The sequence below is a fragment of the Ixodes scapularis genome, unplaced genomic scaffold (assembly GCF_016920785.2).
Source record: "Ixodes scapularis isolate PalLabHiFi unplaced genomic scaffold, ASM1692078v2 PGA_scaffold44__24_contigs__length_19508400, whole genome shotgun sequence".
Taxonomy (NCBI): Eukaryota; Metazoa; Arthropoda; class Arachnida; order Ixodida; family Ixodidae; genus Ixodes; species Ixodes scapularis.
The window spans coordinates 15,363,078-15,388,068 of record NW_024609873.1 but is presented as its reverse complement, the minus strand read 5'-3'; positions in this window follow the sequence as shown (position 1 = coordinate 15,388,068).

Below are 24,991 nucleotides of genomic sequence, written 5' to 3'. Positions count from 1 at the left end.
TGCTGTAATAGAAAGATGGAGAAAGATCATATATTTCAATGCTTCTAGTTTCGAAGGCTGACAAAAACGTTTGATATAGAGGCTCACCTGTCGCCTGTTGGAAACGGAAGAATGAGCACTCCGAGTTTTGGTTTTCAAGAACTGTTACACCACTTCGCCACGCGGTAGACTCCGTAATACGCCGTCATGCGGCACGCAACTGACTCGGCAAAATCTCTGTCAAACTAGAGACGTCTCTAATCCCTGAAATCATTTTCTGTCCACAGACGCGCAGCGATCCGTACACCGTATACTATACACTTTCGATTTCACCATGCGCGGAACGGTTAGAAAGCTTAAAGCGTCGAGCGTAAAAAAAAAAAAAAAAAAAAAAAAGAATCGAAAAAAAGCGGTTGTTTGTTCAATCACACTGAAAGTTGGTGATTGGACGAAAAGCCCAAAGTGCTTGTGTTTCGGTAGCGAAGATGATATACACTACGCCAGCGCTCAAAAGCACAGCGGCCCAACAGTCTGGTCTGAGACTGTTGGGTAGACCAACGAATCTGCTCTTTGGATGGACGTACGAGAGAGACGCCAGCGACGCGGCGCCCCTATCGGCGCAACCGTGAACTCCCTTAGCTGCATTCGGCTGGGGTTGCCCGTCACTTTTGCACATGCTTTACCGCGGGAGTTGCACACTCTGAAGCGCTGAACGCTCCAGAAATTACAACATCCCGCGGTTGTTTATATTTTTGTAGGCGTCTATTGATCTTGTTAGGACAAATCGTTGTCACAATTAAATAGACGGGATAAAAACTTGCTAGCCTTTTCATCGAAATCATTTGTTTTTAATAACATTTGCAGTTTCTTCTTATAGACGTCAAAGAAGCCTACAGGGGATGTAGCTGGCAGCGTCATATTGTCACGAATGAAGGTGACGAAAAGTCACGAATGAAGGTGACGAAATGTTCGAGACAACAAAAAAAAAAAAAAAAAAAAAATAACGAAAGAGCGTCGAGGTAGCAGAAAAGCGGGCGGCGGTTCGGCGGCACTACAGAGCGCTAGCGAAACTGGGACTGACTCGACAAGGTCGCGGGCAGCTGCTTATCTACCGTGCGTCACTATCTCGAAAGTTCGGCAAAGAAGGTTCGAGCGTCGCGCGCTCGGGGCGAGGATGAACTGGCACTTTCGAGAATAACAAAGCAGAGGGAAAGTTACGTCTGCTGCGAGGATGACCGGGAATCTTCTAGAAGACCGTGACCAAGCGTTGCCTTCTCGGCTCTGCGGGCGGCATTATCCCCCCCTTTAAAAGTGCATCGCCCCGATGCAAAACGAAAGGAAAACGGAAATGGCTAAAACAATTACGGCGAAACAAAACAAACATGCAGTGTCACAATCCTAACGCGCGTAGAACGGCTTGAGTCGAACTACGTGGACGACCTCGGGTCGTGGCTGGCGGCGTCCTGATGGGCGAGTTCCGTCGGGGAGCACCTCGTAGTTCAAGTCCCCAAGGCGGCGAATAACCTTGTAGGGTCCAAAGCAGCGTTTTAACAGTTTCTCACTAAGGCCGGGGTGACGAATGGGCATCCACACCCACACCCTGTCTCCGGGCTGGAACTCCCAGTCTCGGCAACGAAAGTTGTACCGGCCAGCTTTGACACGTTGCTGGTCTTTTATGCGAAGGCGGGCTAGCTGGCGTACTTCTGCTCGTTGGGTGACCAACTAAGCATCGTCGGTGCCATCATTTGTCGGTGCTGTCGTTCGTCGGTGCCGTCCTTCGTCGGTGCCGTCGTTCGTCGGTGCCGTCGTTCGTCGGTGCCGTCGTTCGTCGGTGCCGTCGTTCGTCGGTGCCGTCGTTCGTCGGTGCCGTCGTTCGTCGGGTCGTGAGGCATCACGGCGTCGAGCATCGTCGTCACCTTTCAGCCGTGTACCAACTGAAAAGGTGTAATCCCAGTGATTCCTTGAACCGCCGTGTTGTACGCAAACGTGATGTAGGGCACCACCTCATCCCACGTCTTGTGTTCCACGTCCACATACATCGAGATCATGTCGGCGATGGTCTTGTTTAGTCTCTCCGTCAGCCCGTCAATCTGCAGGTGGTATGCCGTGGTCCGGCGGTGGTCGAGGTCTGCGACGACTGGGGGTCTATCGTTGACCTCGTTGGTTGCTTGATCTTGGTTGGCAGAAATCCGAGTTCCGGGTTAGCTCTTGGTTGCGGCGACTTTATCAGGTCTTGCTTGTGTCTTCGTTGGGTCTTCGTGGGCTTGGTGTTGGACTTGCACTGCGGGCCCTCGGAGGAGTACGGTGCAGGGACATGCGTTACCCCGCACCTCCACCAGAAATGTCACGAATGAAGGTGACGAAAAGCCGAACAGTGAACTGAAAATGGAGATTTAATGGGCGAACTTGTGCCAACCAAAAATAAATAACGAAAGAGCGTCGAGGTAGCAGAAAAGCGGGCGGCGGTTCGGCGGCACTACAGAGCGCTAGCGAAACTGGGACTGACTCGACAAGGTCGCGGGCAGCTGCTTATCTACCGTGCGTCACTATCTCGAAAGTTCGGCAAAGAAGGTTCGAGCGTCGCGCGCTCGGGGCGAGGATGAACTGGCACTTTCGAGAATAACAAAGCAGAGGGAAAGTTACGTCTGCTGCGAGGATGACCGGGAATCTTCTAGAAGACCGTGACCAAGCGTTGCCTTCTCGGCTCTGCGGGCGGCAATATGCTCCATCTAAGTAAAATCATTATATTATCAGCACTTTAAAACAGTGTGCTTCAATCACTTCAGAGCAATAGGTTCCTTTAAAAATGACGCGCATCAATCGTTTTATTTGCGACCCACCCAAAGAAAAAAGGAAAAGGTATTTTGTTCAAGTTTGAAATGTAAGCAAAAAGTCTTGGTTGCGAAGTTTTCAGCTCGAGGGTGATTGCCTCGCAACATTATTTAGGCCCGCGTAGAAGCTATCCCTAGGTCATTACCATGGTGGAAGATACACATTTAGGTGTTGGCTCTCTGTCCGACGCGGCGACCACACTGTGTTCGGCGCAACGAGCGCGCTTCACTCTCACTGGGATAGATGGCGCCCAAGTATAGAGGGGTTGTAGAGGATTGTATAGAGAGTTTCTGAAGGAAATATGCATTCTTTACTTGGTCCCTGTGTACTGTTTGGCCAAATGATGAATTTATGTTGGCGCATTGGCACTGACTGCATTTTCCCCCGAGCGGTTGCTGTTTTCTTTTTTTAAACGAGAACATTCCGATGATGACTCAACGTGACATGCTGTGTCATCATCGGAATGTTCTCGTTCATCGACTGTGCATATGGAAATGAGACACTATTACTGAAATTAATAGAAGCGGAGTTACAAACAAGCAGACTTCTCGCTCGTGCAAATGTGAAAAAAAAGAGGATAGGGACGTAGCGCATATAAAGGTGATTTCGATTACGTAATTTTCGGTACACAAACTCTGATTGTTAGCGCCGGGACGACTAACATCTTCTGCGCCTCCTACAATAAAGACCGGCACCCGTTGGACCGTCTTGCAACCTCATAAATTTTTCAGTCTACTTTTTAATTATGTTTCAGGTGACGCTACGTCGCCTCGTTCTTTCTTCCTGCTTTTATGTTTTTTGTGTGTCTTTTACTCTATTTTGTTTACTTGACAATGAACCACCGCTGATTTTGCTTTGCCTTGTTTGGCTTAGTTTTTACTTTCTTTCGCTTTGGCTCTTATTACCATCGGCTCGTCTGCGACGCTATGCCTTGAAATTTTGAGGGGCGCATTTAACTTTGTTGTTGTTATTGTTTTCTTCCATTGTCGTCCGCAAGAACCTCATATTTTCTCCTTCCATTGTGTTTCTATTCTGATACCTTCATATGTGCATTTTGATGTTTATTAAATAAACCAAAAAAGGTGAAAAAAGTGAAGCTTTCTTTTTTCTTTTTTGATCAGTTTTGACCGTTTTGTTTCTGCGTTCTTTGTTGTGGACTCAACAACGACGGCGACCACCACTCAATTTCAATGATCCTACTGACGCCCCCGCGCGTAAGATACCCGAGGTGCTTCTACTTTCCACTTTGTTTTCCATAAGCGACGCAGTGGTCGTCGTCGTCGAAAGAGGTATTTGCTCTTATATTTGTATGTTAACATCGTCTGCTAACGTCTTTGTTTTATTCGCCGTCGCTCGCTACTGGCCCTTATTTTTTTGTGTGGGATGGAGATTCCGTCTTTCCTGCAAAGTTGGGAAAGTGTTTGCAGGGTCAGTTGTTTCGTTACTTTTTGGTTTTGTTGTGCTGCAGCTGCTAGTGCGCTTGCTCTGGTTATTCTAATATGTTGTTTGACATTTTTCAATGATTCAGGTAAAACATTGTAACACCTCAGTTTGTAACGGATCAGCAGTAACCTCTTACGACGTGGTTCGATTAGTTAAACGCCTTCTCCCCCCTTTTCAGAAGCGTTTATTTACAAGTTAAAAGTATTACAGAGAACCACCCAGGCCAAAAAGATCTCACAGAATATTACACCTTATTACATATGCATTACCCAGGACATTCACATAGAGGTTTGAGCATTATACAATGTATAGGGCTTAAATGTTCCTCTTTTCAGCATAACGTTTTTTAAAGCGACTTCCATCGCTGGCCATGACTCAAAACCGGGCATTTTAATGTGTTCCAGGAGGCTATTGGTGTATGCAAAGCCTTCGACAAAACGGCGCCAAGCAGGTTTGCCCCTTTCTAAAACCAGCATATGGTCCATTCGGGATCTGCAACCAGTGTGCAACCCAAGCAGCGTTATCACTTCTTGGCATTTTTTTTTATTTTCACCTGCCTCAACCTGCAGATATTTCAAGATGTCCCAGTTCAACAGTGCACTGATGCTAAAATCATGTCGAAGTTCAGACCACAATATTTACGATTTTGTACAGAACAGAAAAACATGGTGCAAAGTCTCCGTTTAAGGACACAGTGCACAATTGACCGACCATGCTACAAAGAACCCTTTGCTCTCAAGACATGTTTTAACGGACAGCACGTCTACGTGAAACTTTACAAAGAAGACTTTCATGCTTGTTTTAATGGGGTATTAACGCACATCTTTAACGCTCCCGATCTTTCTGAACTTCCCTGCGGGGAACGGCACAACGATGGCGGAATGACTAGGTCAACAGTATCCCAATAAAGCTTCCTTCTGTTCGCCTGGATCAGGTCGTCCCAAGAAAACCTGGCGTAAAAAAAGTGAACCGCCTCTTTAACTTTTTAAAAAAATCTGAGTACTGGTGCTTAAATTGAGGCTTCGACCTTATTCACTATCCAGGAAGGCAAGTACTGTCCCCCTTAAGTTCGTGGTTCACATATCGGGGTCCACGAAGGCTTTCAAGAAGTTCACGAAGCCCAGCCTCCAGCCTCACCAGTGAAGCTCGGCAATAAAAGTTGTCTTTTCTAAGATTGAGGAGAAATGTTCCAATTTTAGGGTGAGTTTTTTTGTATATATGTCAATAACAGAAATTTACTCCACAGTAGCACTTAGTTATATCCATTTATTAAATAACTATTATAACTAACCTGAACTTTCCCTTCCCCTCACCACAAAAGGGGTCCTCCATCATCACCGCCATTTCACAAGGGGTCCGCGAAACATGAATGGCTGAGAACCCCTGCCCTAGACGTTTCAGTGCTCGTGTTGACACCGGATAAACCTGGTCTCGGAAAAACAGAAAACGCGGACTTTTATTTTTAACTCTAGTTTCATGAGCCCCACACCCCCTTGAGCAGGTTCAGAAAGAAATCGGTTCTACGCATTCGTTAAAATAAAAAAATGCAAATCAATGTGACACATAGTCTGTGGAACTTACAAATCTCTACTCGTAGGAATGGCATGATTTGTGCCGCGTACCTTACACTCGAGAAAAAGACAGAGTTGCAGACAAACGCAATACTGAAAAGGGGGAGATATCTTACTTACCATTCGCTCATTATACGGTCATCCCTGCACGGCGGCTTCGACAACATGACAGTCGATAACCCATTTGTGTTCAATGTGCAAGTGAGCAAACGTTATCCTTGTTCATATGACAGTAATAACGTGTGTTTCGTAATGCTGCCGTGCCCATGGTACCTCTGCTGTAGTCTTGGTGATATTTTACTGTCGCTGAAAAGCCTGCTCTTGTTGTGTGGAGACATTGAAGGAAATCCAGGACCTGTTGAATTGAAAAATATAATAGACAAACTTACCGTAATTGCAACCGACGTTCATGAAATTCAAGCTAGCAAAAAAGAAGCTTATAGAAGGCTGGAAGCCATAGGAGATAAGCTAAAAGAAATAGATTGTGTAAAAGCTGCATCAATAAAATAAGGTAGGAAAATTGGTACCCTCGTAGATACGATGAACGACTGGAAAACCGCAATCAGAGAAACAACTTAATAATATTCGAACTAGAAGAAAAAGAAAATGAGAACTGTAACAGATTACAAGCTGGAGTATCTAAAACCATAATTGAAGATATATCATATAATTCATGTTTCTATCTGTAATTGAAAGGATCCACAGACTGGGTAGTCAAACAACTGGAAAAGCCCGACCGGTTATCCTAAAACTCCTGGACTTTAGAGACAAACTAGCAATACTAAGAAACTGTTACAGACTGCGTGGTACTAATATTTCATCAACGAGGATTTTTTGAAGCGAGCCCAACTTTCTCAGATATTTTGGTTGTGGCTGGCGGGTTGTTCCCTAGCTTTCCCTAGATTGACACGAATTGCTGAGATCGGGTCCGGCTCGAAACAAGCAAGCAACTTGGAGCAATTAGAATAGCTTTGAAGTGGCTGCATTCAATTAGGGACGCGATATTTTCACGTGATACCTCGTACCGGTAATGATGACAACAAAAGAATTGGTTCCGGTTTGAAATTTATTGTTTTTGGAAATAAACTGTTTCAGAAAGATGCGTTAGTACTCTTAACGAGATCTTAATGCATAAAATCACGTTTATAGCGCGTAATTGTGTCTAAATAGAGCAAGAAAAATAAAATTTCATGATGATGATGGTGAATCGCAGCAATCAGTTGCTGCGTATGAACGCGGGCGGCCCGAGTTGCTGGTGTTGCTACGTTTCGTTTCTGAGCGAAATGCCCCCCCCCCCCGCCCCCCCCCCCCCCCCCCCTCCCCCTGAAGCGGGCCTGAGTGGCGTGAGGGCCATGAGTGCGTGAGGGCCATAAGTATATGAGGGGCGTGAGGGGTATGCGTGCGTGAGGTCCGTGAGGGTAGTGAGTGTGTGAGGGGCGTGAGGGCGTGAGGTCAGTGAGGGCGGTGAGTGCTTGAGAAGTGTTGCCGGACGGAGAAAAAAAAAGTCACCAGATTGATTCCCAAAAATTCACTAGATTTGCAAAAAATCAGTAGATTCTACGAAATCTGTGTTTTGCGATGTTTTGCTATTTACATTAAACCACACTTCGAAGAAATGGTATAGACTAACAAATACCATGGTAATATTCACGAATAAAAATGATAAAAAAAACACCAGTTCTTGAGTAATTCACGTATACCCAACTAAAGCTTACCTGTTTTATGGAGGGCAAAGTAAAATGGCACTGTGAATGTTTTTTTTTATGAGCATTGACTAGTGTTGCGGTTTCTAGGATTATTCTTTGAAATCGAGACTGAGCCACTTTTAGGATCAACAGAAGGGTGCGACAGTGCGACATCCATCTGTCGCTAATATTGAAACGAAGCCAAAACAAGACGTTCCGTCAAGTTCGCGCGTACATGTCCAATGGAAATCCTCTGCAAGCTGACATCTTTCCTTACTGGGTTGTGGAAAGTTTTTGACGCGACGCTGTTGGCACGTAGCAATGTTGAGGCTACGCGTCGTCTGCTATGGGCTTATTTATTTTTCGCCTGACCCAAAGTTTTCGTTCAAACGTGTAGAAACTTAATTCGTTAGCTTTTCAAGCCACCGAAGAATAACATATCATTTTCTTGCCAGTGCCTGCCAAATCAAGGTAGAAAGCCGAAATTTGCATGTCGGTTCCATGCATTCCATTCCACCGGGCGAATGAATGAAAATGGCAGCCCTCTCCGCTCAGCCATTGGCTCAGCTCGGAGCAGCCGAGAGTTCACGCGCATGCGCTCACGCCTCTCGCTCTGCACCGCGGGCTAATTGGCTCACTCGTGAGAGGGACGTTACGGCGGCGAGATCAGAGACTGGCCAAACGCTCCCATATATGGCTCTGGCCCGGATGTCACCGTCGACGGGCTTCTGGGCCATCTAGCCAGTGCTTCGTTTTTAATTTTAAGAGAATATGAGTTCACAAGCAATACATTTTAATATGTTTACTAAAAAAAAAGTCAGTAGATTTTTTCTTTTTTTTTTTCAGTGAATTGTAGACCCGGAACGAAATTTGTAGATCTACTGATAAATCAGTAGACCTGGCGACAGCGTGAGGGCCATGAGTGAGGGAGGGGCGTGAAGGCGGTGATTAGCGTGAGGGGTATGATGGCAATGAGTAGCGTGAGGGATATGAGGGCGGTGAGGGGCGCGAGGGCGGCGAGTGCGTGAGGCGCGTACGGGCCATGAGTGCGTAAGGACCGTGAGGTTAAGTGAGGGTGAGTGAAAAGCTGCTGGTGAGTGTGACTGTGAGAATGAGGGTAAGTGAGGGGCTGAAGTTGAGTGTAGCTGTGAGGGTGAGGTTGAGGCAGTGGCTTAGGTGAGTGTGGCTGAAGGGGAGTGTGAGTGAGGGCGACTTAAAATGCCGATCTCTCAGTAAGAGAGCCCACGCGTATTCATGGTTCATCTCAATCATTACTCGACCTTATATTTGTAAGTCCACATTTTGAAATACTTGATTGCACGGTAAATATCCTAGGCTGCATCTCTAATCACTCAATGGTCTTGGCGTCCTTCAAAACGCGACCACCAATTAACAACTCCTCTCCATGTTCTGTACTGCCGGACTATTACAAAGGGACGATGTTAAAATTTTTAATCTCCTTGATATGCAAAACGCTCCATTTCTAGAACTCTTTCTTGATGACCATGCTTCCGTAAATAAATTATGAAATTAAAAAACAGTGCATAACTGTATGGTTAAGTTCATCCCTACTAAGAATAAAAAAATAATAAAGGATAACCCGTGGAAAACTCGCGACATTATTCATACTAATCGCAAGCTCAGCCGGCTCAGCAAAAGAGCGAAGGAGCAAAAAGAACTACTTAACAGAAACCAGTTTTCAGTTTTGAATAGTAAACTGAAACAAGAAACAAAAACTGACATACAATCGTATTTAAATTCCACTCATCAGTCGTTTATTAGAACTTCTTCAGACAAATTTTGGAGATACGTGAACCCAAGGAAACCCAGCGCTACCGAATCGCTCTCTCACGAGCTCTCAGAATTTCCTCTGGCATTTAATGATTATTTTGCATTCGTACTTACAACAGATAACAGACGGACACCCCTTTTTAATCCCAACCAGACCCCATTCATTGATAACATCACCATATCTGAGCCTGTCATCCTCTCCATCCTACTAAGTTTAGACACTAGAAAGATCTGTAACCCGTGGCCCAGACAATATCCCTAACGTATTTCTTAAACGTTATACGGAATGGTCTGCTAAGTATCTGACACTAATATTTATTAAATCACTGGAAACAGCCCAAATACCATCTGACTGGAAACTTGCGCATGTGGTACCTATTCGCAAATCAGGCGATAAGAGAGCCCCGTTAAATTATAAGCCCACTTTGCTTACATCGTCTTGTTCCAAGATCCTTGAGCGTGTTGTACTAAAACACATCACTGCATTTATAGAAACCAAAAACCTATTAACCAGCCGTCAACATGGCTTTCACTCTCAACTTTCAACTCTAATGCAGCTAACAGAATGTGTGCATGATTTAACAATAATAGTAGCCAAACTGACATTATCCTTTCAGATTTTTACAAAGATTTGTAGAGTCTCACACACGAAATTATTGCTAAAACTTAAAACCTTACGTGGTCCAGGACAAATTGTTAGTTGGATTGAAGCATAGCTTCCTGATGGAAAACAGTTCGTCAGAGTTAATGGGCACAGTTCGCCTTTACCCACTGTTACTTCTGGAGTCGCACAGGGGTCTGTGCTAGCACCTCTTCTCTTCTCACTCTATAGTAGCGACATAGTAGACAACATTGATGTAAACATTAGACTGTTCGCAGACGACTGCATATTTTACATCGAAGTCAAAACACAAAACCACCTTCTTTTACTAGACATTGTACTGCAAGCGATCACTGACTGGTGTTCTAATCGGCAAATGGTATTAAACGCAAAAAAGCCGCTTACATGATAATCAGCAATAATAAAAGTGCTCTGCAAACTCCCTACAGCATTGATAACACTCCCCTTTAAAATGTCGAAAAGTACAAATACCTCAGACTACAATTTCACCAGAGCCTTAGATGGGAAACCCACATTGACTTCCTCACTACCAGAGCAATTAACAAACTACGGTATCTAACAAGGGTTTTAAAATCAGCATCCCACGAAACAAAGTTAGTAGCCTGAGCAGAACGTAAGGGCGCAAGTGAGCTGGTGTATATTAAACATTTTAGTGAAAAACCCGAGACTGCGGTAATGACACAGGACGACATGAGAGAAGGAGAACGTCTCAAACACAGCTAAACCTTTATTGAGCTGAGAACCCTTTATATAGGGTTGAAAAACGAAGGAAGGAAAGAGAACCCTTCTTCACATCACCTCTTTCCACAAAAGACACGACACTACCTCTCTCCATAAAAGACAGGCCACCGGACCTCTAACAATAGGGTCAAACCAATAAAAGAACTGACAGCACCAAGGATGACACATCAATAAAAAAAACACGCTGGGAAAACTATAGATTGCACTGTACCTTTCACTGAGAAAGTCAGCTATAAGACTGCACAAACACAAAACAAAAAAAAAGGAAATAATGTTAACAATACCATTAGAGATTTAGAAATCGCTTCCATTCCGCATCTAAAGACAAAGAACGCTTGTTCACTGCATTTCCATGCCACACTGAATTGTAACTTGAAAGATACGTTTGCCTATAAGTTCTTTTTGAAAGACCAGAAGGTTGTCCTACCTCTGAGAGTAGTTATCAACGAAGATGGCCCGAGGAAAATACTGTCTCCACGTTCCTTCAGAATTGTTTTTCTTGCCTAGGTTCCAAAAGCCCGTTAGCATTAGGTTCTTCGATGGCTTTGATATCAGATATTCAACCGTTTCATGGTAAAGTTTGCACGATTTCTTCCTGGATATCAAGGATGTGTATTATTCACTCCACCAGCCATTTTGCTTTCTTGGGTCCGCTCGTTTCTAAAGAAGAATTTAGTTCCGTTTCAGTCCCAGTCTGGTATAGTCAAAGTCAAATTTGAGGGTTTTACGCGCCAAACCACCCACGGGCATCTGGCGCGCCCCAGCGGAGGGCTGAGGATTAATTTAGACCACCTGGGGATCTTTTGACGTGCAACCAAAAGCTCGGTTACACGGCGCCTCCTCCGCAATAAGCCTCCGCCAGATTGCGGGCACCTCGGCCGGGATTCGAACCGTGGGGATCCACGGTTCGAAAATGGGGATCCGTAGGCCAGTGCTCTCTCCTCGGAGGCGCCGAGGCGGCTCCAGTCTGGTATAGAGATCAATGATTTGTAAGGATACTTGAACTGTATCTGAAGTGGACAGTGGTAAACTATGATGAGCGGAAATAGATTCAATATCAAGGTGTATGTATTGGTTCGGCTGTCGCCCCGGCCCTTTCAGAAATATACCTCCGGAGCTTAGACTTAAAATTGCATGAGATGATCCAACATGTTCACCCGAGCTCAGTACTTGTTAGAAGATACGGGGATGACATTTTGGTATGTGTCCGTGACTCAGCCCTTTCTAGTTCGATCAAGAATACAGTGTACATACAATCACCGGAGCTGGCGTTTTTTTATAGAAAAGCCAGCCAACAACGTACTTCAGTATTTAGACCTCCAGCTTAAATTGGTTCCCGGTTTATGTTGGTCGTATGGCGAAGAAAAGGCTAAACCAGTACTTCCCTTCGATACTTGCCATTCAAACCATGTCAAAGCAGGATTTGTTCGAAACATGATTAACAACGCGGCTCGAAAGTCAAGTTGGCATTTCATTATGATGTCGATTCAAGTTGTGGTTTCCCGGCTAAATGTTGCAAAGTATCCTCAAAAATTCATTTCCAAGGAGCTTCCGTAGAGTCAATCGCAATAACGAAGCATGGAAATGTAGTGAGCAATGCTTCTTTGTCTTTAAATACGGAATGGAAGCGATTTCTAAATCTCTAATGGTTTGTTAACATTATTTCCTTTTTTTGTTATGTGTGTGTGTAGTCTTATAGCTGACTTTCTCAGTGAAAGGTCCAGTGCAATCTACTGTTTCTCCAGCGTGTTTTTTGTAAAGGTGTGTCATCTTTGGTGCTGTCAGTTCTTTTGTTGGTTTGACCCCATTGTTAGAGGTACGCTGCCGTGTCTTTTATGGAGAGAGTTGTTGTCGTGTCTTTTCTGAAGAGAGGTGATGTGAAGAAGGTTCCCTTTCCTTCTTTCTTTTTTCAACACTATATAAAGGGTCCTGTCCTCAATAAAGGTCTGGCTGTGTTTGAGACGTTCTCCTTCTCTTCCTCGTCGTCGTCTGTCATTACTGCAGTCTCGGGTTTTTCACTAAAATGTTTAATAGCCTATAAAGCACTGGTACGTGCCACAGTGGAATATGGTTCCCCCACTGTAAAACACACCTCGCTCAACTAGAAAAGGTGCAGCGCTTGGCTCCAAGTTTTATTTTTAATAAATTTCGCTACTCTGACTCACCGTCCCACTTATGCAATTTAGCTCAACTAGCACCATTAGAGAACAGGACCAAAACCTCAAGACTAAGGTTCCTGTTTCAAATATGAAATGACCAAATCCTTATAGACGAAATGAAATATGTTACTTCGCACATTTCCAGAGCTACGAGAAGGAATCGTGGAAAGCAACTCGCAGAACACCAGAGTAACAACAACTTCTTCAAATACTCATTCATTCCGCGAGTAGTGTCTGAGTGGAATAGCTTACCTGACACCCTTGTTCACTTCACATCTCTAGAATCATTCTCAACTGCTCTGGGCAATCACTTCATTTATGTGGATTCTACTTGTTCACATCGATTCACACTTTTCTAGTGGTCTCATATTATTTTTCCTTTTACAAGCGTAATACATACTATTAAAAATTAGACACAGGAGGATCTCCTGTCTCCACTGAGTGTAATCCCATCCTCCTCACTGTATTTTTTCAAGATTGCACTATAAACTATGGAATTTGTATTTTACCTTGTAACCACCTACTAAAGTTTCCGATGGAAACTGTTAGTATTTCTAAATAAATAATAAACAAAATAACTTGTATTGCTTCGTTGCCAGTACTCAAGGATTTTGTTGCCCGTCGAACACTAAGACAATTGTTGAGTGAGCAAGACCCCTTTATACCCATGTACTCCTCGGGTTTGGACGTCCACTGGCCAAGCCATGATCCGGTTGATTTAAATTGATTCATTCCTGCTCCTCATACCTTGCAAAAATCCTTTACATGATTCACCGACAGCTCCAGCTCTATCTCCAACGAACAGATCAAAGCGACGTCATCTGCATTGGCTAGTATTTTTGTCGGCTCGCAACTTAGATGAACACCATAAATATTGACATCGGCCATTATTTATTTGCAGTAAGTCTCTAAATATAACGGGACTAGCAAAAGCAATGTCGAGAATTCCTGCCGAACTGACGATTTGACCTCTATTGGGGAAGTTTGTTGTCCGTTCACTAAACGCCAAGTTACAATCTCTTTGTAGCAGAATTTTCTGGACTTTGTTAACCTTCCGCCTAGGCGGCATCGTTCAAAAAGAGCAAAAAGAAAGGAGTGTTACCCTCTGCCGAACGCTTTGCTAAGGTCTACTTGCAGTACTCTGATTGGGTACTGTTCCGTCTCCCCTCTCTGACATATAATTATCATTGTATGAGCAGAACGTAAGGGCACAAGTGAACTGCTGTAAATTAAACATTTTAGTGAAAAACCAGAGACTGAGGTAAAGACAGACGACGACGAAGAAGAGAAGGAGACCGCCTTACACAAAGTTAAACCTTTATTGAAAAAAGCTCCCTTTAGATAGGGTTGAAAAAAAGAAGGAAGGAAAGGGAACCTTTGTTCACATCACCTCTCTCCACAAAAGGAACGACACCAACTCTCTCCACCAAAGACACGACACCGGACCGCTAACAATGGGGTCAAGCCAACAAAAGAACTGACAGCACCAAAGATGACACATTAAAAAAACGCTGGGAATTTAACAGATTGCACTGGACGTTTCACTGAGCAAGTCAGCTATAAAACGCCACAAAAACAAAAAAAGTTTCCAATGCCATTAGAGATTTAGAAATCGCTTCCATTCTGTATCTAAAGACAAAGAAGACTTGGTCACTGCATTCCCGTGCTTCGTTATTGCGATTCACTCTCAGCAAGCGCTTGTGGTCGTTTTTTCTGATACAATTGTGGTTCTAGAGTTCCATAAAGGCAAGCAATTCCTACGCTCTGAAAATGCATGGAGATTTCGGAATACGGATCCTTGTTTTTTAAACAACGTTTATGTTCACTTATTCTATCATTAATACAACGCTTCGTTTGACCTATATAGCATAACCCACAATCAAAAGGGATCTTGAAGTCTATACCTTAAATACATGTAACACTTTTCCTTGTGTTTTTTTTCAACAACCTTTCTGGGCGGAAGCGAACGGAGTTATCCGTTTCAAAGTGCTATCTGTGCTAAACGCTATGAGTAAGCCAAACTGAACATCGACTGTTTTAAATTGTGTGAGATTTTATGAACAAAACGGTACGACTACTAATTTTTTGTGCTCGGGCATTTTTCTAATTTGTTTGCCTTTTGCGCCAATGTACGGAAGCTGGTTGTAAATGAATTTTTGACGATACTTTGCAACATTTAGCCTGGAAAACACAATTTGAATCGAAGTCATAATGCAGTGCCAACAATGACTTTTGAACCGCGTTGTTAATCATGTTTCGAACCAATCCTGCCTTGACATACTTTGAAAGTCAACTATCAAAGGGAAGTACTGGTTAAGCATTTTCGTTTCCATACCACCAACGAAAACCGGGGACCAATCTGAGCTGGAGGTCTAAATACTGAAGTACGTCGTTGGCTGGCTTTTCTATAGAAAACTGCGATTCCGGTGCCGCCCTGTACATGGCATTCCCTATGGAACCAGCATGGGCTGAGTCACGGATACATACCAAAATGTCATCCACATATCTTCTAATAAGTACTGAGCTCGGGTGATAATATTTGATCATCTCGTGCAATTTTAGGCTTTAGCTCCAAATGTGTATTTCTGAAAGGGCCGAGGCGACAGCCGAACCAATGCACACGCCTTGACGTTGAATGTATTTCCGCTCATCATCGTTTACCACTGTCGTCTTCAGATATTGTTCAAGTATCATTAGAAAACCATTGATCTCTATACCAGACTGGGACTGAAACCGAACTAAATTCTCCTCTAGAAACGAGCGGTCCCTAGAAAGCAAAATGGCTGGTTGAAGTGAATAATGCAAATCCTTGATATCCAGGGAAATGATCGTGCAAACTTTACCATAAACGGTTGAATATCTGATATCAAATTCATGGAATAACCTAATGCTAACGGTCTATTGAAATCTAGGCACGAAAGACCATTCTGAAGGAACGTGGAGACAGTTTTTTGCCACGTGCCATCTTCGTTGGTAACTACTCTCAGAGGAAGGTCAACCTTGTGGTCATTACAAAGAACTTAATGGCAAACGTATATTTCAAGTTACCATTCAGTCTGGCAGCCAAGGACGTAAAGTCACTGTCCTTAAGAGTCCTTACTATTTCTTCCTTGGGTCGGCCCAGATCCCCATTAAAAGAACTAAATAACCCGGAAATAGCGAGGTTTTATTTCTCCTTAAACTTATTGCAAGGCAGCACAGCAAACAGCCCCGATTTGTCTGTTTCAAGAAGCTTCACCCCGTCTCTTCCAACTCTTTCTTAACCCGGGTTATCATCCTAAAGTTTCTAACATCTGTCCTCTACGAAGCATCTACTAAGGACGACATTATCTTAAAAACCGTTGACACAAAAGCACTTTTTTCAGCTGATTGTGACACCTCGTTAGACATGACGGTAATTGCAGAACAAATATCCAAACGAGAGGGCTTTGCATTTACGCAAAACTTCGGACCATTGGCTAGATAATTCTCAGTTGACTTGGTGAGCCGTACACCAAAGGAATTTACAAGGGCACGTTTATGTTCACCTATTCTATCATTAATACAATGCTTCCTTTGACCTATATAGCATCAACCACGATCAAAGGGGATCTTGTAGACTATACCGGAAATACATGTAACACACTTTTTCCTGTGTTTTTTTAACAACCTTTGTTGGCGGAAGCGACCGATGTTAACCGTTTCAAACTGCTATATGTGCTAAACGCCATGCATAAAACAAACTTATCACCGACTGATTTTAAATTGTGTGAGATTTTATGAAAAATGGTACGACTGCTATTTTGTTGTGCTCGGGCATTTTCCTAATTCGTTTGCCTTTTGCAACAGCGTACGGTAGCTGCTTGGATATTAATTCGTGAGGATACTTTCCAATATTTAGCCGGGAAAACACAACTTGGATCGACGTCATAATGGAGTGCCAATAAGACCTTTGAACAGCGTTGTTAATCATGTTTCGAATCAATCCTGCCTTGACATGCTTTAAATGGCAACTATCAAAGGGAAGTACTGGTTTAGCCTTTTCTTTGCCATACGACGAACATAAACCGGGGACTAATCTGAGCTGAACGTCTAAATACTGAAGTAGTTTGTTGGCTTGCTTTTCTATAGAAAACTGCAACTCCGGTGCCTCCCTGTACAAGGTATTGTCAATGGAACCAGCATGGGCTGAGTCACGGGCACATATCAGTATCTAATCCACGTATCTTCTAATAAGTACTGAGCTCGGGTGATGATGTTTGATCATCTCATGCAATTTTTGGTCTAAGCTCCGGAGGTATATCTCTGAAAGGGTCGGGGCGACAGCCGAACCAACACATACGCCTTTACTTTCAAGCCTCGACTTTATTTACTCAGTGGCAAGCTCTAAATTTGAAAGACTGTAATACAACTTTCAGGTCCCCGAGGCAGAAGATGAGAACAAGCAAGTCACCGAAACCTGGGTTCATGTCAACGGTTACCGCGATGAAAACTGCCCTTGTAAATCCCTTTGGCGTTCAACTCACCAAGTCAACTGAGAAGTGTCTAGCCAATGGTCCGAAGTTTTGCGTGAATGTAAAGAAGCCCTCTCGTTTAGATATTTGTTCTGCAATTAACGTCATGTCTAACGCGGCGTCACAACCAGCTGAGAAAAGTGCTCTTGTGTCAAGGGTTTTTAAGAGAATGTCGTCCTAAGTAGATGCTTCGTACAGGAAAGATATTAGAAACTTTAGGATGATAACCCGGCTTAAAAAAAGCTGGAAGAGAAAGAGGTGAAGCTTCTTGAAACAGACGAACCGGGGCTGTTTGCTGTTCTGCCTTCCAATAAGTTTGAGAAATGTAACCTCGCTGTTTCCTGGTTATTTCATTCTGCGCATGGGGATCTGGGCCGACACAAGAAAAAAATAGTAAGGACTTTTAGGGACAGTGACTTTACGTCCTTGGCTGCTAGACTGAATGGTAACTTGAAGGATACGTTTGCCATTAAGTTCGTTTTGAAAGACCACAAGGTTGACCTTCCTCTGAGAGTAGTTATCAACGAAGATGGCAAGTGACAAAAAACTGTCTCCACGTTCCTTCAGAATGTTTTTCGTGCTTAGATTTCAAAAGCCCGCTAGCATTAGGTTCTTCCATGAGTTTTATATCAGATATTCAACCATTTCATTGTGAGCTTTTGCATGATTTTTTCCCGTGATATCAAGGATATGTATTATTCACTCCAACCAGCCATTTTGCTTTCTAGGGTCCGCTCTATTCTAGAGGAGAATTAAGTTTGGTTTCAGCCCCAGTCTGGTATAGAGATCAATGGTTTTCTAAGGATACTTGAACTATATCTAAAATCGACTGATGTAAACTATGATGAGCGGAATTACCTTCGACGTCAAGGCGCATGTTTTTGTTCGGCTGTTGCCCCGGCCCTTTCAGAAATATAGATCCGGAGCTTAGACCTAAAATTGCATGAGATGACCAAACTTTTAACACCCGAGCTCAGTACTTATTAGAAAATACGTGCATGACATTTTGGTATGTGTCCAAGACTCAGTCCATGCTACTTTCATTGAGAATACCGTGTACTGAGAGGCACCGCAGTTGCAGTTTTCTATAAAAAAACCAGCCAATAACGTACTTCAGTATTTAGACCTCCAGCTCGGATTGATCCCTGGTTTATGATGGTCGTATGGCAAAGAAATTGGCTAAGCCAGTACTTCCCTTTGATAGTTGCCATTCAAAGCATATCAATGCAGGATTGGTTCGAAACGTGATTAACAACGCGGTTCAAAAATATTATTGGCACTCCATTATGACTTCGATTAAAATTGTGTTTTCCAGGCTTAATGTTGCAAAGTATCCTCAGAAATTCATTTCGAACCAGCTTCCGTACATTGTTGCAAAAGGCAAACAAATTAGAAAAATGCCCGAGCACGAAAAATTAGTAGTCGTACCGTTTTTTTCATAAAATCTCACACAATTTAAAATCAGTCGGTGATAAATTTGTTTTACGCATGGTGTTTAGCACAGATAGCAGTTTGCAACCGTTAACTCCGTTCGCTTCCGCCCAGAAAGGTTGCTAAAAAAAACAGAGGGAAAAGTGTGTTTCATGTATTTCAGGTATAGTCTACAAGATCCCTTTTGATTGTGGTTGATGCTATATAAGTCAAACGAAGCGTTGTATTAATGATAGAATAGGTGAACATAAACGTTGTGTAAAAAAACAAGGATCCGTATTCCGCGGTCTCCAAGCATATTCAGGAGTGTAGGAATTGCGAGCCTTTATGGTACCATACAACCACAATTGTAACAGAAAAAAACGACCACAAGCGCCTGCTGAAAGAGTCAATCGCAATAACGAAGCATGGGAATGCAGTGAACAAGCCTTCTTTGTCTTTAGATACGGAATTGAGGTCATTTCTAAATCTCTAATGGTATTGGAAACTTTTTGTGTCTGTGTGGTGTCGTTTTATAGCTGACTTTCTTAGTGAAAGGTCCAGTGCAATCTGTTAATTTCCCAGCCTTTTTTTTATGTGTTATCTTTGGTGCTGTCAGTTCTTTTTTTGGTTTGACCCTATTGTTAGAGGTCTGGTGTCGTGTGTTTGGTGGAGAGAGTTTGTGTCGTACCTTTTTTGGAGAGAGGTGATGTGAAGAAAGGTTCCCTTTCCTTCCTTCTTTTTTCAACCCTATATAAAGTGTGCTTTGCTCAATAAAGGTTTAGCTGTTTTTGAGACGTTCTCCTTCTCGTCCTTGTCGTCGTCTGTCTATGGGTCAGTTTCGGGTTTTTCACTAAATGTTTATCATTGTATGCGCGTTTATAATTATGGATGTGCCTTTAAATTCGTAGGGCTGGTGCTCTCCAAAGATGCCGCTTAATCCCACCTCCAGGCGTTTGGTAAGAATTTTCGCAAGGATTTTGTAGTCTGTGACCAGTAGACTGATCGGTCTCAAGGTATCTACACTCGTAACGCTGGAGGCAGTGTTGTTCTTCGGAATAAGTACAGTTAATGCTTGTCCCATTGACGGCGGCTGCAAATGCCCTTGAAAATACCCATATATACGGACTTAAGCAGCAGGGTTAGCAAAGGTGCGAGTTTTTTGTAAAACTGTGATCCTAAACCGTCAATTTCCGGTGACTTCCTGACTTTGAGATCTTTAATCGCGTATTCAATTTTTTTGTCTGTCATTTCACTGTTAATTCCTTCCGAGATCTCGGAAGGAGTTTCAGGCATAACTTCAAAAAATCTGTCTAGACAGGCCCTCTTTGTATCCCTTGCCCTCCTTCCAACAGTTTTGTAAACGTGGCAACCAGTTCTCTCTCCATTCTATTTTGATTCGAAACAATCTCATCTCCAGCTAGTAGCGATGTTCTTTGGTTGTTGCGTACGCCCATACGTTCTTTAGTTTAGAAAATTTTAGCCGGTTTTTTCCTCGAGCTGTAGCGTTTGCAGCCTACATCGCACCATTGCTCCCTCGTATTCCTCCTCTAGAATCAAGAGCAGCTTCGATTTGTATTTACATATATCTTCCGCGAAGACACCCAGACTAAGGATTTCCTCACTAAGATTCGCAGATTATGTTTGAGGGAGCGTCCTTCTGATCGCGATTGTGCAGCCTTTTTTTTCGCTGAACCGGAGAGTAATTAAATTTCTCTTTGAAAAAAAAAAAAAAAAAACCCAGCTGGCGGCGTCTGCCACGCCCACTTCGCTTGCACCTCAGAAAGTGTCTTTTATTTGTTTAATTGAAGACCTGTCCTCTCAAAGGAATTCATTTCTTTTCCTGGAGCTCCAACTCGAAGTTTTTTTTTCCTTTGAGCTCTGCTCTTACTAAGCACACCAATACGACTGCGTGGTGAGAGAAAGGGGGATTGGTGACCGAGTGGGCTAGCGCACACCAGCTCGGAGCTGAAGACCCACCGTCTGGTTCAGGTACCTCGGATGTTTACTGCGACTCTTCACCAGGCGTTATGAAAGGCGTATCTTTGCCGCTTTGCAGTGGTCCCCCAGAGGGAGCGTTCGAGGGGAGCTGGACCCGTGCAGCTGGACCCGTAGAGTAGGTTCCCTGGCTCTAAACGTTGGCGTTTTGGCAATTATTGGCGCAGCAGGACGCATCCTTTCGGAGGCGTCCGCAGGGGCAGCAAGTTCAATTCCGCTTCGGTCATAGTTAGATCGCCGGTCTCGTCCGAAGGTGGCCCGGCCGTTGCCACTGCTAAGATTTGACGCAGTTTTTCTTTCTATGGCCGTAGTGGTGGCAATCGTGAAAGCGGAGTACGCGGCAGTCCTTTCGGATTTGGCCGGTCTTCTTACACCGGAGGCAGAGCGGGGCTCATCCGGGCACTAGGACGAGTGCAGGGCCACAGAAACAACGAAGTTGATGATGGACGCTTTTTTACTGACGCCCTCTTTCAGGGTATTCCGAACGAGCCTTGTTGTTGGCTGGACTCCTTGAAGACCTTGGGCCCTCCACGTCTCGCTGGCATACCTCGGCATTCCCACTCATGAGTGGGATCACTGACGATCACTCAAGCCGACCGTCCCATGCCTTGCCGCCAACAAGCGCCCTCACTTCGTGCCCAGGCAGTAGTATAAAATACCATTTTCTAAATTGTTTTCGACAAAAGGAACCAACTTCAAGTCGTCGTCAGAAAGATCGAGCGCCAGTGTTGTCGGAAAAATCGTCTTTCCCTTTAGCATTTGAAAATTTTAGAACTTCGCACTGCCAGTGGCGACACCTCATGGGGCGCCAGGTTTTGTGTCGCAGAAGCGCATTAATTTTAGTAAAAAGGAAGAGCCGGACTATAAGTAGATATACCAAGTTAGGTTCTCTATGTTTTCGACTTGCGAATTTTATTTACTTCAGTTTCTGCGATTCATACCTCCCCCCCCCCCCCCCCTCCCGCCCAATATACACACGGAAATTTTTCTTTTCTCGATAATGCCGATGCAGTTTTCCGATGCCAGGGGGCACGACCTTTACCGATCGTCTGCAACAGTCTACAGATATGGTTCCCTCAAAACCGTTTCAAGGCTCACGGTCGGTCTACACCATTATTAAAATTCTGTGTTAAGTTCACACGTCTTGCTTCGCTATTCATATTTCAGCGTTCATATTGGCTCATGCCACAACTGAATCGGTCGAGGAGCGATAATTCAATTAAATTCAATTTAATTCAATTCTAATGGTGAAGAACCTCAAATCAATATACACAAAGCCAAAAATACGCGCGATAAACTTTATACATCCACTTGAATTCACAGACATGCCTAAATTCATACTAATACATGCTTAAATTCCGTTTGTTTCTTTAAACGACAGATTTGTGATAATGATACAAAATGTATACTCTAGTGTTTGAAACATGACGCATTCGCAATATCGAGGATGAGTTGAGTTGGATATCTGCATAAAAGCTCAAATAATCTAGAATTTGTAGTAAGCGGAATAATAGGATATTTGGGACTGAGCACGCCTTAGAATTCCTAATATGTCAGCGACAATAAGAGGGTATACTCTCCAGGTAAGCTAAAAATTAACACCGTACACAATATGATTCTAACACTTCAGAAAATAGGAACAAAAAAAAGAATAGCACATAATGCTCAAATGATACGAAGTGCTCGGACGTCGACGTACGGTAAACTTGTTGCCATAGACTGGTCCGTGTTAAACAGGTACCACGTCAAAAAACAAAACAAAGTGTATCGAGTCCTTTTTTTACGATGAAACGCCAAGATAAGTGACATGACGCCGTCCGCTATTACCTGACACCAGGCAGCAAAAAGAATACCGTCATCGGGAAATGAACGAGAAAGTCACTACTCATTCTGCATGCATGCACTCAGCCGACTGCCATGGTGTGCTGGTCTGTCATGTGTTGCTTCCAGCAGACTCATGTTCCCTCCAGGTTAAGCTGAGACACGTCACAGCCGAACTCAGGCTTGACAGTTATTCCGATTTGTCACATACCAATATATTTGGCGAATATTAGCTAACTTTGTGTTCGGAACGTGTACACCGTCAAAGGAACATTAGCGTCGCCGCACATAAGAGCAAAATGACTGCGGGCCCCTTGAGGACACCGGCCTTAGAAAGTCCGCCGCCAAAGGTAGCGTCTGAACAATAAGCGGCTGATGGAAGTGCCATCCAACACTCAGAAGATTCGGGTTGTCATGCCGCGTTTCATTTACAACGATGAATGGGCGATGAACCCGAGCTCACCTAACGGGTGACAGCGACGGCGGCGAGCAGACAGGGCATCCGAGTCAGAGCCAATCCGAGAACTTCCTCGAGGCCGATAGAGTTACTGCCGTGACGTCTAACATTCGGCGGCCCTTGGCGTATTATCGTAATGCAGTCTGCGCGGAACGTTTGCGGGATGCGAGATGTGACACGTTCGGGTGCTAAGTAACGTATTGATCGTGGATTACGCAAATTGCGCGCTCCGGGAGTGCCCCCATGGATAGCATTCTCTAAGATAGGAGAGAGGGAGCGTTCGGCCGTTTGGCTCGACACTTTATTCATTTTTTCTTGGCGTATTATTTAGTTAGCGGCTGTATGCGATACTGGGGAATGACTCAATTACATACGTCTCCCTATTTCCATTGTTTGTCTCACGTCATTGTGCAGTTAAAACCAAAAAATAGCATCGGGAGTAAAAATAAGACAACAGATAAGCACTGACGCAGAATGGATCATGAAGATGAGGATGAAAAACATCCTACGTTAAAGGTATCCGTTAGGGTGAAACTTTGTTTTGTTTTTGGTTGTTCGCCTTTTGCAATTTGACTCCCTGAAATTTTAAAGTCCATGTTTCGAGTAAAATTAACGGTACAAAGTTTTACTCAGCCGCCCTGCATCACTAAGTTGGGGAGACTATGTCGTTGAGCCCAAAAGACGAGGGTGCAGGTTTTAAGAACAATGCGACCAGAATTTGTGTTATAAACGTAAAAAAATACAGTTGAAAACTAGACACTAATAAAACAAAACGAGTCCTTGAAGTTTTGTAAAAAGTACAAAGAATAACTATCCTTTCATTATGTGCAGATATACAATGTGAAAAGTATTTTACGTCAGAAAATATTTCTCAGATTCTTCTGTACTTTTTTTGACACCCCAAATATTGCAGAGAAAATATATTCACCAAGAGCGAAACATATATAAAATGCTACCGGCAGCAATGTGAGCTAGGCTAAATGAGTGCGAACAGAAAGGAGTTAACATCATAGAGAGTGGGGGGCCTCCGGCTCTCTAAGCAATATACAACGACTGCCACATTAGGGACTTTTAGTAAGTCGTTTTAACGTGAATGGTTGGTCCCCGGACGACTTTCCCACGGCAGTTCGTATGCACACTAAATTGCAAGAAATCACGAGGACTGTCCTACCAATCGTAATGATTTTCGTCACATAAATTAGCGTGAATGAGGAAGAAAATCATTTCAGCATGGCGGATGAATCGGGACGAACATAAACCCGCGATTTAACACGCACTATCCTTCATTTGGTCTCCTCAAACCGCGGGTGATTACGGCCGCCATAATGAGGAAAAGATTCCATCTAGTGTGTTTGAATACACACAAAAAACTTGTAAAATATCCGTTTGAGGGCAATTACCTAGTTTTTTTTTTGTTGTTCTCAAATAGCACAACTCGCCGGTTTGGGAATGAGGCGGTACCGGTCTGCGGGCAAGATCCTACTGAGGCGACAACGGGCCAGTGAGATTCCCAGTCACTCGCCAGCACCGGGTACCTACCGAAACACTGTTACGCTGGGTTGACAAGCTTGTCCCAGTAAGCTGCCAGCGTATATTCCCGGCGTGCTAGCTGTGGTACACTAAAACACCAGCGAGTGGGTGACAATGAATGCCACCTCATTTGCCAGTCAGTGACAGTGAGTGCCAGCTTATTTGCCAGTCAGTGCCGGTTGCCAGTCAGTGACAGTGAGTGCCAACATATTTGCCAGTCAGCAACAGTGAGTGCCAGCTCATTTACCAGTCAGTGACTGTCAGTGGCAGCCTATTTGCCAATCAGTGACTGTTCCCAGCTTATTTGCCAGTTAGTTACAATGACTGCCAGCCTATTTTCCAGTCAGTGACGGTCAGTGCCAGCCTATCTGCCAGTCAGTGACTGTTGCCGGCTTATTTGTCAGTCAGTGACAGCGAGTGCCCGCCTATTTGTCAGTCAGTGACTGTCAGTGCCAGCCT